The sequence below is a fragment of the Arvicola amphibius genome, chromosome 11 (genome assembly GCF_903992535.2).
Source record: "Arvicola amphibius chromosome 11, mArvAmp1.2, whole genome shotgun sequence".
Classification (NCBI taxonomy): domain Eukaryota; kingdom Metazoa; phylum Chordata; class Mammalia; order Rodentia; family Cricetidae; genus Arvicola; species Arvicola amphibius.
Genome location: NC_052057.2, coordinates 55,855,422 through 55,872,746, shown reverse-complemented (window position 1 = coordinate 55,872,746; position 17,325 = coordinate 55,855,422). Strand labels below are relative to the sequence as shown.

At 38.1% G+C, this 17,325-nt stretch overlaps 1 long non-coding RNA gene across 2 annotated transcripts in view; it reads right to left on the bottom strand.

Annotated features, from left to right (window-relative positions):
• Window positions 1-9,587: 9,587 nt before the first annotated feature.
• LOC119826337 overlaps window positions 9,588-17,325 on the bottom strand; it is a 96,479-nt gene continuing 88,741 nt past the window's right edge. Inside the window, exon 7 of one of the 2 annotated variants that reach the window (XR_005287399.1) lies at window positions 9,588-9,646. This is a non-coding gene — a long non-coding RNA (uncharacterized LOC119826337). The remainder of the gene's footprint in view (window positions 9,647-17,325) is intronic. The other variant, XR_005287400.1, reaches the window with a different exon arrangement.

The window sequence follows — 17,325 nt, the reverse complement described above, 5'->3', positions numbered from 1 at the left end:
GAGAGATTAGGGATACAAGGGTCATTCCTAAATATAATAAAAGCTATTTACAGCAAGCCGACAGCTAACATCAAATTAAACGGAGAGAAACTCAAGGCTATCCCACTAAATTCAGGAACACGACAAGGATGTCCACTCTCTCCTTATCTCTTCAATATAGTGCTTGAAGTTCTAGCAATAGCAATAAGACAACATAAGGGAATCAAGGGGATTCAATTTGGAAAGGAAGAAGTTAAACTTTCATTATTTGCAGATGATATGATAGTATACATAAGCGACCCCAAAAACTCCACCAAAGAACTCCTACAGCTGATAAACTCCTTCAGTAACGTGGCAGGTTACAAGATCAACTCCAAAAAATCAGTCACCCTCCTATACACAAAGGATAAGGAAGCAGAGAGGGAAATCAGAGAAGTATCACCTTTCACAATAGCCACAAATAGCATAAGATATCTGGGAGTATCTCTAACCAAGGAAGTGAAGGATTTATTTGACAAGAACTTTAAGTCCTTGAAGAAAGAAATTGAAGAGGATACCAGAAAATGGAAGGATCTCCCCTGCTCGTGGATTGGGAGGATCAACATAGTAAAAATGGCAATTCTACCAAAAGCAATCTATAGATTCAATGCAATCCCAATCAAGGTCCCATTAAAATTCTTCACAGAGATTGAGAGGACAATAATCAACTTTATATGGAAAAACAAGAAACCCAGGATAGCCAAAAAAATCTTATACAATAAAGGTACTTCTGGAGGCATTACCATCCCTGACTTCAAACTCTATTACAAAGCTACAGTATTGAAAACAGCTTGGTATTGGCATAAAAACAGAGAAGTTGACCAATGGAATCGTATAGAAGACCCGGACCTTAAACCACAAACCTAGGAACACCTGATTTTTGATAAAGGAGCCAAAAGTACACAATGGAAGAAAGAGGGCATCTTCAACAAATGGTGCTGGCATAACTGGATGTCAACCTGTAGAAGAATGAAAGTAGATCCATATCTATCACCATGCACAAAACTCAAGTCCAAATGGATTAAAGACCTCAATATTAATCTGAACACATTGAGCTTGATAGAGGAGAAAGTGGGAAGTACTCTACAACAAATGGGCACAGGGAACCGTTTCCTGCGCATAACCCCAGCTGCACAGACATTAAGGGCAACATTGAATAAATGGGACCTCCTGAAGTTGAGCAGCTTCTGTAAAGCAAAGGACATTGTCACTAAGACACAAAGGCAGCCTACTGACTGGGAAAAGATCTTCACCAACCCTGCAACTGACAAAGGTCTGATCTCTAAAATATATAAGGAACTCAAGAGACTAGACGGTAAAATGCCAATTAACCCAATTAAAAAATGGGGCGCTGAACTGAACAGAGAATTCTCAACTGAAGAAGTTCGAATGGCCAAAAGACCCTTAAGGTAATGCTCAACCTCCCTAGCTATCAGGGAAATGCAAATCAAAACAACTTTGAGATATCATCTTACACCTGTCAGATTGGCTAAAATCCAAAACACCAATAATATCCTTTGCTGGAGAGGTTGTGGGGTAAGGGGTACACTCATCCATTGCTGGTGGGAATGCAAACTTGTGCAACCACTTTGGAAAGCAGTGTGGCGGTTCCTCAGGAAATTCGGGATCAACCTACCCCAGGACCCAGCAATTCCACTATTGGGAATCTACCCAAGAGATGCCCAATCATACAACAAAAGCATATGCTCATCTATGTTCATAGCAGCATTATTTGTAATAGCCAGATCCTGGAAACAACCTAGATGCCCTTCAGTGGAAGAATGGATGAAGAAACTGTGGAATATATACATGCTAGAATACTACTCAGCAGTAAAAAACAATGACATCTTGAATTTTGCAGGCAAATGGATGGAAATAGAAAACACTATTCTGAGTGAGGTAACCCAGACCCATAAAGATGAACATGGGATGTACTCACTCATATTCGGTTTCTAGCCATAATTAAAGGACATCGAGCCTATAAATTTGGGATCCTTGAGAAGATAATAAGAAGGTGAACTCCCAAAAAAAGATATAGTAATCCTCCTGGATATTGGAAGTAGACACGATTGCCAGGCAAAATTGGGAACTAGAGGGTTGGGCGAGACTGGGCCAAGGGAAGATGGGGAGAGAAAAGTGTGAAGGGGAGAACGGGGGGGGGGAGCTCGGAGGAATGGGGTGCTTGGGATATAGGAAGGGTGGATATGAGAGCAGGGAAGCATATATCTTAATTTAAGGAGCTACCTGAGGGTTGTCAAGAGACTTGACCCTAGAGGGGTTCCCAGGTTTCCAGGGAGACGCCCCCAGTTAGTTCCTTGGGCAGCTGAGGAGAGGGAGCCTGAAAAGGCCAGATCCTATAGCCATACTGATGAATTTCTTGCATATCACCATAGAACCTCCACCTGACGATAGATGAAGAAAATGACAGAGCCCCACATTGGAGCACCGGACTGAGCTCCCAAGGTCCTGATGAGGAGCAGAAGGAGAGAGAATATGAGAAAGAAAGTCAGGACCGTGAGGGAACCTCCAGCTGGCGACAGATGGGGAAGGTGACTGAGCCCCACATTGGAGCACTGGACTGAGCTCCCAAGGTCCTGATGAGGAGCAGAAGGAGCGAGATCATGAGGGAGAAAGTCAGGAACGAGAGGGGTGCGTTCACTCATGGAGACGGTGTGACAGAACTAACGGGAGATCACCAACTCCAGTTGGAATGGGACTGATGGATCATGCGACCAAACCCGTCTCTCTGAATGTGGCCAACAGCGGGGGCTGACTGAGAAGCAAAGGACAATGGCTCTGGGCTCTGATTGTTCTTCATGGACGGGCTCTGTGGGAGCCTTCTCAGCTTGGTCAATCACCTTCCTGGACCTGGGGGGAGTTGGGAGGACCTTGGTCTTAGCATAGAGTGGGGAACCCTGATGGCTCCTTGGCCTTGAGAGGGAGGGAGGTATGGGTGGAGGGGAGGGCAGGGAAGGGGGAAAAGGAGAGGAGGGAGGGGGGAGGAGGAGGGAAGGAGATGGAAATTTTTAAATATAAAACAAATAAACCATGAGGGAAAAAAAATACAAACAAAGAAAAAAAAAGGATCTGTGGAATATGGCATTTAAGTAATTTAGGGTTCTGTTGACATGAGAAATGATTGCTTCTGACAGCACCAATCTATTCCTGAGAGAATGTTGAACACCAAAGACACTCCACTTGGAGCTTGTTTTCTTGGCAAAACTGGTCTTTGGGCAAGGAACTGACAATGCCTCAACCACTGACAAATTGCATAGTATATAGAAATGGATAAGCAGGACTGTCAAATCTTGCCAAGACAGGGTAAATGGTTTTGACAAATTTCCTGCCTCTGAAAATGGTTTGTCAGTTACACTAGGCCTTTGCCAAAGTTGGTTGCTTCAACGTCGCGGTTCCAATGAGACTTTGGGTGATTGATCAGGTAGCTAATTTTCTCTGTCATATATTGCTCACTCTGGAAGCTATTTGATTATACTTCTGTAGATGGATGGCGGGCTGCATCCTGCCACCCAGCTAGCTTTACCCAAAATAATTACATGGAAACTGTATTCTTTTAAACACTGTCTGGCCCATTAGTTTCAGCCTCTTATTCTCTTAATTCTCACATCGTGATTAACCCATATTTAGTAATCTGTGTAGCACTACGAGGGGTGTCTTACCAGGAGAGATCTTAACCTGCATCCGACTCAAAGGGGAGAGGCATGGCGACTGCCTGAGGCATCTGCCTTACTCAGCTTTCTTTCTCCCACAATTCTGTTCTGTCTACTCCACCTACCTAATTTTCTGTCCTATTAAAGGGCCGAGGCAGTTTCTTAATTAACCAATAAAATTAACACATAGACAAAAGACCCACCTACATCTTTTCCCCTTGCTGTGTTTAAACAAAAAAGAAAGGCTTTCACTTTAACATAGTAAAATTACATACAACAAAACAGTTATCAAGCAAGAATTAGTTACAATATTTAGATCTAGTTTAACATTTATCATAACTAAGGAAAACTATATCTATCCATTTATTAACTCCATCAAAGACTCCAGAAGGATATAATATTACCTAATTACACAAGAAGCAAGCAACTTCTAAAACTCTAGAATTGACAGAGAAATCTCCCTGTCTAGACAGTCACCCAAAGTTCCTCTGTACCATTGGGGCATCCATCTTTGGCCTTCAGGCCCATAGTATCCAGCAGACATTTCCATGAAGCAGGAAATTTCAAAGACAGTTCAGCCACTTTTTTCTGTATCCTGCAGAATGTCTCATAGACTCATTCATAAATCAGGAACCCAGAAAGACCATCTCATCTTTAGGCAAGTTTAGCAGTCCTCTCTCTGGTATTTTTTTGTTTGTTTGTTTTGTTTTTCTAGACAGGGTTTCTCTGCAGCTTTATAGCCTGTCCTGGAGCTAGCTCTTGTAGACCAGGCTGGTCTCGAACTCACAGAGACCCGCCTGCCTCTGCCTCCCAAGTGCTGGGATTAAAGGCATGCACCACCACCGCCTGGCTTCTCTGTGGGTTTTTTGTGTCCAGTTTATGCAGCAGTCCAGGCAAGAACAGTTTCTTGCCCAAATGGTTATCAAACTCCATAAGGAGTTTCCTCTTCAATGCCCATCTTCCTCTTGAAGTAGATTGGTGCTGCCAGGAGCAGACGTGTCTCATTGTCATGAAAAACCCTAAGTTATTAAAACATTAAATGCCATATTCTGCAGTCTTTGAAAGATATGAAGAATGCTTATCTAATGAAATATATCTCTATATATCTACAACATCTAACTAACATGACTATAAGCTTGACTATTATTGATGATTATCCACTAACAACCTATATTTTTAATTATACATTTTTAAATGAGCTACTCAATCACAATACCTTAATCAAGATCAGAAATATGTATACATATAACTAAACTGACCTTAAAATCCATACCAATGTAAATTATTTATCTCTATATCATATCCGCCTTTAAATGTAAAAGAACATTTATAAACAATATTTGGGAATATGGGCACAGTTTTTTCTCTCCAAACTGCTTTATGCTGAATGGGGACGCTGTTATTTCAGTCTTTCATCATATAACCTGTGTGCCAGGTTCATCTCAGTTGGCAATTGAGTGAAGTGATTTTCTGAAGGTGTCCATTGTTGCAACCTTTCAGGAGGGTGTGGTCTATCATACCATATTGGGATAGAAGCAATCCACAGGGTCTCATCCTCTGTGAAAACAAAAGAAGAAACTCTTTTCCAAAGCATGATGTCCTTAGTTCGAAATTCTGAAGTCAAGATACCTTTAGAACATATATGCAGGTTCGGCTTGGCAGCCCATTTAATGAAATGATTTTTTGTATTTAGCTCCTTTATAGTCAAAAATTTTGAAAAAAACATTATAAAATACATAATCCAGACCCTCTGTGAATTTTTCATTTTTACATGGCTTATTTTTCTTTGCATTTTTAAATCTAAAATTATCTGTACTTTGTCTCTTTAAAGACTTTACCCCTCAAGTAGTATTAACTCCCTTCTCAGGCTTTTTTGGGATTGAAGATTAGATATTCATAGTTATTGTACTCTTATGATCTAGCCAAGCCATTTTCTATACAAGACTTAGACTCTAAAAGATAGAATTAAATTAAATTAAAATTTATCATGTATACCTTGCTTAATATTGTTTATGCTGCATGTACTTCTAATTATACTTAATATCTGTTTTTAACGCATATAGTTTTGTATTGGGTTTGGAACTCTCTTACTTAAACAAAAAGGGGAGGTCCTGTGGGAGCACATTCTGCTCTTTCAGCCAATAGCCTTTGAGATACTAGTCCACTGGGGCATGGTCTCTTATACTTTAAAAAGCAGTGGAAACTGTGCACTCTCTCTATTGCTTCTAACTCTCATTCCAGCTGCTAGCCTCTGTTTCCTGATTGCGATGAGAGAACTATTGTTTGAGACAGTGATTTGTAAGTTTTTCCCTTCAAATAACCTTTTTTTATTATCCATAATTCTTAACTGGTGTGGGATTGTTTTGTGGCTTCAAAGGGAGATTTTTAATCTACTTTAATACTAAAAACAATTATTAATTTAAGTATATTTTACTTTTTCTGGATTTTGGCTTATTGATACAAATTTAAAGTTAATTTTATTATGCTGTACTATGTTTCTACCCTTGTTTAGAGTATTATGTTTATGCAGGTCATTTAAAAATAAAATATATAATTAAGAAACAGAGATCAATAGTCATCTATAATAGACAAACTTACAGCCATGTTAGGTATGTTTATATATATATATATATATATATCAAGATAGTCTTGAAACATTCAAAGACCTACAGAAAATGGCCTTTAATATATCTAACAGCCTAATACTTTTTATGACAGTAAGATATGTCTGCTCCAGTCAGTATCATTCTACTTCAGAGAAATTGAAAGTCATTGAAACAACCCATTTGGATTTTGTTTTCTTTATGGAAAAAGCTAGTCATTTGAGCAAAGACACTGCCCTCTCGATTGCTGTCAGTATACGGTCCAAACTGAACTAGAAAGACATTAAAATGAAAACTTCCAAACATTGTGAAGACAAGGTAGGACAGATCTTCAAAATTCCCTGCTTCTTTGAAATATCTGTCAGATATTCTACTTGTAGGCCAAAGTTCAATTTCTCAATGTTACAGAAGAACCTAGGTTGACTATCCAGCCAGTCAGATATCCCTGTCACAGAGAAAATTTCACCATCATTAGTTCTTAGGAGGAGTTGAATACTAGATTGACATACTTAAAGATTTTTTTAGCTATCATAAATGTAAATTAGATATAAAAATTTAGACTCACAAAGATAAGATAAATAATAGAATATGTTCTCTAAATTTGCCAAATCCAAATGGATTTGTTATTTTACTGTAATTATTACTTAGTAACTGAAGTTACTAATAACATAATTGTTACACATAATTTTACTATTTTAAAGTTAAAAATTACCTTTTTAATTTTATAAAATTGGAAATTGTGGAATATTTCACTACATAGTGTGAATATATGTCACTATGATCGGTCTAATAAAGAAACTGACTGGCGAATACCTAGAGCTGAGGAGAAGAAGATGGGTAGAATCAGAGGAGGAGCAAGCAGACACATAGAAAAGCAATATGGACATGCAGTGCTAAGAAAAGGTGCCAAGCCATATGGCAAAAACATAGGTAAAAATATGGGTTAATTGAAAATGTAAGAGTTAGCTGGTAACAAACCTGAGCTCTTGATTAAGCATTTATGATTAATCTTAAGCCTCTGTGTGATTACTTGGGAGCAATTTAAAGGATAGAACTTTCCACCTACTGTTGGTGATGATCTTAATGCATTATTGTGCTCTTCACACACAATAATGGAGGAAGCAGATAAAGAAGAAGGTAGCATATGTATTCTAAGTCAAGTGTTCAGTCTAAACTATAATAGCTTTTATTGGTTGTAAATCTATAATATGGTATCCAGTCATCAATATTACCCTACAATCAATCCTTTGAGGGAATTACAAGAGTCATTAGAAAATCTTTTATTAATTTCTTTATTCTCAATAATGTATGCATTTATATCTGTGAATTTTTAATGCATTCTAAGTATAGACATATGTACTTTCAAATATGATCTCTGTAGTTTATTTAAAAATAAGTTTGTAATCACTCCTGTTCTAATTATTGTTAATTTACATGAAAATACAACCTGAAAGAGTGAAAAAGACCACCAAAATACAAATCCTATTAGCATTTCCTGCTTTTACTATTACAATTTATTTTTTTCTTATTTTTATTTTTTGATCTTAACAGTCATTTACTTCTTAAATTTTTTCATGGATTCATTGTAGCATAGTTGAAACGTAAAATTATATATTCAAAATTGTAACTTGATATACATAAGTTGATATACATAAGAACCCAAGTGAAGATCCCAAGTCAAGTTAATTAATAGTATTGCATAATTTTTGCTTATGTGGTGTGATTATTGTCTCTTTCTTTCTTTCTTTGTATCTCTATGAACTTGTCATTTTAGTAGGGAAATGTAATTATTTTGGCATTAATATTGATTAATATAATAAAACCTATTCACAACCATGTTCCCATGTTAAAGCTGTGCAGCTCTACCTTTTCAGTAAGGTCTGGATTACTGCACATTGCTAAAGCCACTGTTCTTATTGAGAAAGCATTCGCTATTTGCAAACATATTCATGTTTTTACTAGGGTAGAAAAGTGGACTGATACCAATCAGTAGAAACAAAATCATGCTTGAAACTTTAATTGCACCATTTACTAAATATATGCTAATTTTCCTTAACTAGGCTGACCTCTTAAAGAGTACAAAACTGGATTTTCATTGTTTGGTTAATTTGTTTTGTGTTGTTGTTTTAAAAAAGAGAATGAGAACTCATTTGTATCCAATACTTTCATATAGGTACTTTTATAGTCTTCTTCATTCATTGGATTGATTAAATAAATTTTTCCCTTTCAAAATATGCTGACAAATATCTGCACCAGCAGGTAATTACAGTCTCATTATTATACTGGATAATTAAATATGGATTGAAGCATAAAACAGTGATATAATATTTCATTTCAGATCCCACTCAGATCAGGGATGATTGACATAACAGAAACAGAACCACAGACATTGGATGCAGAAAACCTAAGTCTAATTATTCTAAGAACAGTTTCTAATAAACAACTACTACAGATGCTAACATTTGCCCACAGAAGCTTTGCCAAACAGATTAAACACAATAATGTTTTAATTCTGGACAATTTCAGGCTTTTGTTACAATTCTTATAAAGCTCATCATCAAATATTTCTTCAGTGAAATGATACATCTGTCACATTAGCTCAAGCTTCCTATTTAATAATTCTTATCACTTTTATTAGCCCATAAATTTTGTCTGAGTTAGCCACATGGCTTGGTACATTTTTCAGTGAAGTAGTCACATCTTGCTTCTTCTGTAGCTGGGTCACTCTTTCCTCTTCCCAACATTCTTGTTGCCCCACCTCTACTTCCTGCCTGGGTGCCCCGCCTATACCTCCTGCCTGGCTACTGGCCAATCAGCATTTTATTAAAAATAATACAGGGGACAGATTAAAAGACAATTGTCCCACAGTAATCAAAGACTCCCAAATGATATGATATTACCTAAGTAAACAGAAAGTACATTATAATCATCTTTGAATTCTAGAATAGACAGAGACATCTAGCTACCTGGACAGTCACCCAAAGTTCTTCTGTACTGTTGGGGCATCCATCTTTAGCCTGCAAGCCCATTGTATCTAGCAAACTTTTCCATGAAACAAAAAATTTTAAAGACAGTTTCACCTATATTGGCAGTTTGTCAGTCACTTTTTTCTTTGACCTGCAGAATGTCTAGCAAACTCTTTTATGAAGCAGAAACCCTGAAGGACCATCTCACCTTTAGGCAAGTTTAGCAACCATTTTTCTGTGGGTCCTGCATGCCCAGTTAAGCAGTCTAGTCAAGAGCAGTTTCTTGCTTGAATGGCTAACAAATTCCATCAGGAGCCTCTTTGATGCCAATCTTCCTCATGAAGTAATTGGTACTTCCAGGAGCAGATGTATCTCATTGCCATGAAAAGTCCTAGGATATTAAGACATTTTAAATGTTATATTTTGTAGTCCTTGAAAGATTTGAAGAATACCTATCCATGTGAAATACATCTCTGTATATCTAGAAAATGTAACTAACATGACTACCATCTTGATTTTTTTGGATGATTCTCTATTAAGCTATAATTTTTAGTTATACATTGCATTTCTATACATTGTATTAATAAACTAAGATCCATACCACTCTATAGCATATCCCCCTTTAAATATAAATAAATATTTATAAACAATATTTGGAAATATGGGTGTAGCTTTTCCAAACTGCTTCCTGCTGTTTATTGGGTGAAACATTTTTTTGTAGGGGTGTTTACAACAAACTTTTAGATGGTCTTGTTCTATAAAACCACACCAGTCTGGAAGCGATCCACAGGTTCTCTTGTGGAAACAAGAGAAGAACATTTTTTTCAAAGCAACATATCCTTAGACCCAAATTTGAAAGTCAAGATACATTTATAAACACTTCCTGCTATTCCTGCAGGGATTATTCTCCCCGGATACTGCCTCTCTCTTCCTGTCCCTTCCCAGCTTGCACCCAGAACACCCCCCCATCCTCCTGTCTTTGGGGCCACAAAATCCCACAGCTCAACCTGATTGGGCGCCGGGGACCTGGAATTGAGTGCACCTAGGCCGGTGGGAGGTCCCCTCCTTCATTAGCCTGCCCGCAGCAAGGTAGGCCCTTTGTCACTGAGCTGCTTGGCCTGCAAGGAGACCTGACAGTCTGCCAGAGGATTCATCATTCATTGGGGTGAGTGAGGAGTGGGTGCCTGAACCGAGGCAACTGCCCGGAGAGGGACCACCGAAATTCCCCAACTCCCCCCCCCCCCACACACACACTTCCTGCTCTTCCTGCAGGGGTTATGCTCCCCGATACTGCCTCTCTCTTCCTGTCCCTTCCCAGCTTGCACCCAGAATCCCCCCCCCCCGTTTCATCCTCCCATCTTTGGGGCCACAAAATCCCACAGCCCACCCTGTTTGGGCGCCTGGACCGGGAACTGAGTGCACCCAGGCTGGTGGGAGGTCCCCTGCTGCATTAGCCTGCCTGCAGCAAGGTAGGCCCTTTGTCACTGAGCTGCTTGGCCTGCAAGGAGACCTGACTGTCTGCCAGAAGATCCATCATTCATTGGGGTGAGTGAATTGAATTCATTGCAGTGAACTGAACTTCTAAAAGAAGACCCAAAGGGGATTATTCAGAGGAAGAAATGGGCAGGTGCCAATGCCAAGAATTCCTCCAAGAATCTGAAAAACAACATGAAAGCACCAGAACCCAGCGAACTTATAACAAGAGGACTTGAACACACTAATCAAGAAGAAGTAGAAAAAATTGACTTTATGAAAGTAATAGAGTCCCTTAAATGGGAGGTGAAAAACTCACTTAAGGAAATGGACGAGAAGAATAACAAAAAGTTTGAAGAATTGAGTAAATCCGTAAATGATATCCTAGGAAACCAAGAAAAAACAATCAAACAGATAATGGAAACAGTGCAAGACTTGAAAACTGAAATGGAGGCATGGAAGAAAACACAACCCGAGGGCCAGCTGGATATGGAAAATCTATGTAAACGAACAGAGACTACAGAAACAAGCATAACCAAGAGAATACAAGAGATAGAAGAAAGAATCTCAGATTCTGAAGATACCATAGAGAAAATAAAAATAAACGCACTGATCAAAGAAAACAGCAAATCCAACAAATTCTCATCACAAAACATTCAGGAAACCTGGGACACAATAAAAAGACCAAACCTAAGAATAATAGGCATAGAAGAAGGAGAAGAATTACAGCTCAATGGTCCGGAAAATATATTTAATAAAATTATAGAAGAAAACTTCCCAAACCTAAAGAAAGATATTCCTATTAAGGTTCAAGAAGCTTACAGAACACCAAATAGACTGGATCAAAAAAAAAAATCCCCTTCCCATATTATAATCAAAACACAAAACATACAGAATAAAGAAAGAATATTAAGAGCTGCAAAGGAAAAAGGTCAAGTAACTTATAAAGGTAAACCCATCAGACTAACACCTGACTTCTCTATGGAAACCATGAAAGCCAGAAGGTCCTGGATAGATGTTCTGCAGAAACTAAGAGACCATGGATGCAAGCCCAGATTACTATACCCAGCCAAGCTTTCATTCACTATAAATGGAGAAAAGAAAATATTCCAGGATAAAAACAAATTTAAACAATACATAGCCACAAATCCAGCCTTACAGAAAGTAATAGAAGGAAATTCACAAACAAAGGAGACCAGCATTGCCCAAAATAACTCAGACATCTAGTGACCCTTCACCAGCACATCTCAAAGAAAGGAAACACACAATCTCTACTACCAAATAAAAAATGACAACCGGAGTTAACATCCACTGGTCATTAATATCACTTAATATCAATGGACTCAATTCACCTATAGAAAGGCACAGGCTAAGAGATTGGATACGAAAACAGGATCCAACATTCTGCTGTTTACAAGAAACACACCTCAACCACAAAGACAGACATCTACTCAGAGTAAAGGGTTGGGAAGAGGTTTATCAAGCAAATGGACCTAAGAAACAAGCCGGTGTGGCCATACTAATTTCTAACAAAGTTGACTTCAAACTAAAATCAATCAGAAGAGATGGAAAGGGACACTTTATACTCATTACAGGAAAAATCTATCAGAATGAAGTCTCAATCCTGAATATCTATGCCCCTAATACAAAAGCACCCACATATATAAAAGAAACATTACTAGAACTCAAGGCAGCCATCAAACCAAACACACTGATAGTGGGAGACTTCAACACTCCTCTCTCACCAATGGACAGGTCAATCAGACAGAAACCTAACAGAGAATTAAGAGACTTAATAGAGGTAATGAACCAAATGGACTTAACAGACATCTATAGAACATTCCACCCAAACAGGAAAGAATATACCTTCTTCTCTGCGGCTCATGGAACCATTTCGAAAACTGCCCACATACTCGGTAACAAAGCAAACTTCCACAGTTACAAAAACATATTAATAACCACCTGCATCTTATCGGATCACCATGGATTAAAATTAGAATTCCAGAACAATGCTACCCCCAGAAAGCCTACAAACTCATGGAAAGTGAACAGTCAACTACTGACCCACACCTGGGTCAAGGAAGAAATAAAGAAAGAAATTAAAGTCTTTCTTGAATTTAATGAAAATAAAGACACAACATACTCAAACTTATGGGACACTATGAAAGCAGTGCTAAGAGGAAAATTCATAGCACTAAGTGCCCACTTTAAAAAAAATGGAGAAAGCACATATTGGAGACTTAACAGCACACCTGAAAGCTTTAGAAAAGAAAGAAGCAGACTCACCTAGGAGGAGTAGAAGACTGGAAATTATCAAACTGAGGGCAGAAATCAACAAAATAGAAACAAAGAAAACAACCCAAAGAATCAATGAAACAAAAAGCTGGTTCTTGGAGAAAATCAACAAGATTGACAAACCCCTAGCCAAACTAATCAAACGGCAGAGAGAGAACACACAAATTAATAAGATCAGAAATGAAAAAGGGGACATAACCACAGACACAGAGGAAATTCAGAGAATCATTAGATCTTACTACAAAAGCCTGTATGCCACAAAATTGGAAAATGTAAAAGAAATGGACACTTTTCAGATAAGTACCATATACCAAAGTTAAACCAGGACCTGGTAAATGCTCTAAATAGTCCTGTTAGTCGCGAAGAATTAGAAACTGTTATCAGAAACCTCCCTACCAAAAAGAGCCCAGGACCTGATGGGTTCAATGCAGAATTCAACCAGAACTTTCAAGAAGACCTAATATATATACTCCTTAAGGTATTTCATAATATAGAAATAGAACAGTCATTGCCAAATTCCTTCTATGAAGCTACAATTACCCTGATACCTAAACCACACAAAGACTCAACCAAGAAAGAGAATTACAGGCCAATCTCACTCATGAACATTGACGCAAAAATTCTCAATAAAATACTGGCAAACAGAATCCAAGAACACATTAGAAAAATTATCCACTATGATCAAGTAGGCTTCATCCCAGAGATGCAGGGCTGGTTCAACATACGAAAATCTATCAATGTAATCCATCATATAAATAAACTGAAGGATAAAAACCATATGATCATCTCATTAGATGCAGAAAAAGCATTTGACAAAATTCAGCACCCCTTTATGATAAAGGTCTTGGAGAGATTAGGGATACAAGGGTCATTCCTAAATATAATAAAGGCTATTTACAGCAAGCCGACAGCTAACATCAAATTAAAGGGAGAGAAACTCAAGGCTATCCCACTAAATTCAGGAACGCGACAAGGCTGTCCACTCTCTCCTTATCTCTTCAATATAGTGCTTGAAGTTCTAGCAATAGCAATAAGACAAAACAAGGGGATCAAGGGGATTCGAATTGGAAAGGAAGAAGTTAAACTTTCGCTGTACTCACTGAACCCTGCTTGGGGTGTGTGTGTGTGTGTGTTTGTGTGTGTGTGTGTGTGTGTCTCAGTATTTCCCCCTTTCTTCAGTGTAAACAAAAGCTATAAAGAGGCTTTGAAGAGCTTAAATTCCAGGGTCACAGAATTGTGCAAGCTAAGAGAATCTAAGCTCACCTAGAATTAGCCTCTAAAATATTAATTTCCTAGGATCTCTTCCTCTTGTGTGGGGTGGCTATACCTGCTTAGAAGTTATTTGTAAAACCAACCTGTCTCCAGTACCTCTGAGTGTGACTTTCTTGAAACCAATCACTGTAGATGTGATGTTAGGATAGTGTTAATTGTATCCTTAATCCAATACTGCTAGTTCTATGTAGGAAGGACCACACAACAGGTGAAATGTACACACTGAAGGTCCTTCAGAAGTATTAACAGTTCTCCATCACAGGACTGATTAGCTACTGAAGAAATAAGTTGCTCTGAGCCAAGAACCCTGTTGGTTTGAGTCTTCTCTGTATATTTTTTTGTCCTTTCATTTTTCACTAATCTAGCAGCTAGAGACCCTGGAAGGTAGCATGTTCATACACTTCCCTGGCTCCAGAATCATGAAATACTTCAACTTCTTTCTGTATAAATGGTTATCTCTCTGGTATTCCTTATAACATAAAAGTAGAGATATTTATATCATAGGCCAGCTGGTTTTGTGTTTACTATCCAACTCAGACAGTGCTCAAATTCAGAGCAATTGTCCTGTTTCAGGCCCTCAAGTGTCTAGATTACAATGGTGCACCATCACATCTGGCTTTATATTTTACATTTTTCATGATTTTCTTTCAGGACCTATGAGAAACCCAGAAATTATAAAAGCATACAACCAAGCTTCTCACTCTATATGTTATCAAAGCCCCAAAACACATCAGTGGAAGCCAGCACACATCAGTAGTACACAGCACACATCTTCAGAGCCCAGCACCCCATCAAAATCCAGCACATCGCATCAATGCCCAGCACATATCTTCAGCACCCAGCACACATTGGAAGGGGTGAGAACACATTTTCAGGTCCCTGAACATATCAGCCAAGGCCAGTACTCATAAAAACTGCTGTCTACAACATTGCATGTTCAATATAGCTTTGTTAGTGGTAATGTAACTTGATTTTTTTGAAACTACAAAGAGTTTTCAAGTTCACAAATGTTAAACATTTTAGACAAGGACATCTAGGCTTGAGGACAAAGAGTTACTCATGATCATGGTTTTGGAGATGTCATGAGACAAACTTCTCCTCCTACAATAAGGTCTTGGCTTATACCTGGTAAGGTCTCTTCCCTTTTCCATTTGTCGTGACTACTTGACTCATTACTCAAGATTCAACTACTAGTTACTTTTTCTCATTGACATGAGAAAATATTTCACAAGAAAACATTTTAAAAGGAATGTTTTGTTCTGACTCATATTTTTGTGGATGTATTCCAGTTATGGAAAAGGCATGGCAGCAGGAGTTTGGCTGGTCACATAAGACCTACAGTCAGGAAGAAGAAAGCAATGGACTCCTGTACTAAGGTTGCTTTTTGGCTTTTAGTCAGGAATTGTAGTCTACATAATGATCACCTATGATCAGATAAGATCAGAGTGGATTCTCCCATATCCCTTAATCTAATCTAGATAAACCCTTGTAGACACACCCAGAGACTTATCTATTTGGTGATTCTAGAACCCTTTAAGGTTTTTCCATCATTTACCAATATTTACCATCACACTTGGCAAGAACATTTCACCAACATGGACTCCCCACACAAGCACAGTGCTTTGCTCATTAATGATGCCTCATAATACCTGACCTTCAATTGAAACATTGTTTCACATGGCCAATGAGTTACATTAAACCATGATTACTTTGTGGATGGGAAACCAGGTATGACAGTATAACTGAGAAAAGGGAGGAGACAATATTTCCTACAAAGAGGAAACCGATATGACAATGGTATCTATAGAAGTCTGATCTGGAAAAAGCTTTGGGTTAAATGCCATCACTGCCTCCTCCATCCATTCTCGAGCTTGGCTATAACTAAGTGCCTTTTACCAATATCTAACAACTAATACAGTTGCATTTTCCTTACCCCCAATGTTTTCACTCTGGGACACTTCTAAAAAATATTCTCATGCTTGAAGCAGATCTCTTTATGAAATCCCCATCAAAGATTAGTGGATATGAGTAGCTTTAGTGGTGGTGATAACCCAAGTTCAATGACATCAGCTGTCAAACCAAACGTTAGCTTTAAGGATCAGGAAGGGAGCCCAGCCAGACTTTAAAGACCAATAATAGGAAAGGGTAAGTGAGAACGACAATTTAGACCCACCCCAGACTGTGTGTAGAGATGTTCCCTATTGAATCATCAATAATAAAAACACAAGGTAACATGAGACAAAGGATCCAGGAAAGACCAAGTTACCATTAAAGTTATGGTCTTTCTAAAGATCTTAAAGAGGCCATACTGGGTTGTTTTATCAGTCATCTAAATAGCTCTTGGAAGATTCTAGAAGCACTGGCATGCAGTAAGGACTCCGTGTTATCTTCTAGAGGCTATTCTAACAGTAAATTAATAACAACAACAAAAAGATAATGAAAGCAGAAGCTTCCCGCGCTGAAACATCACACTTTAACACTTGACTTGAAGATTTAAACCACAACTTAGATACCATCATATCTCAACTCATTAGTTTATTTGTTTAGAAATAAGACAAAAACAACAGTAAAAATTCATATAAAGTTCATCATTTATATTAAGTAATATATTTTTTGAGAAATATTCTGCAATTTCTGTCCCTTCCTATTGGTATTTTAAATACAACCCACAGGCTGTTATAAATATAGGCCGTCTTTTCTAAATTAAGGCAGTATAAATTGAATGAAGTTCAATATTTCACCTCACATTTGCTTTACAGCTTTTTTTCTCACAGGCTTTTGACTCTGTGGCTCAAAGGGAAATGTCCTTTTTCCTTTACATTTTATTTCCACCTCTTTTTCTCTGTCTCCTACTTTTGACATTTCTAAGTTTTGCCAGAGACAAAACTAAGAGACAGAGCTAAGAAAATGGTGTTGTAGCTTTCATGTGTCCCTGAAAAGTCATATGTTGGATGTTTGATCCTTTCCATGGTGGTTTGGAGATGTTGGACCTAAAGGGAGTAATGAAAATAATGGAAGTAGGACCCTCAT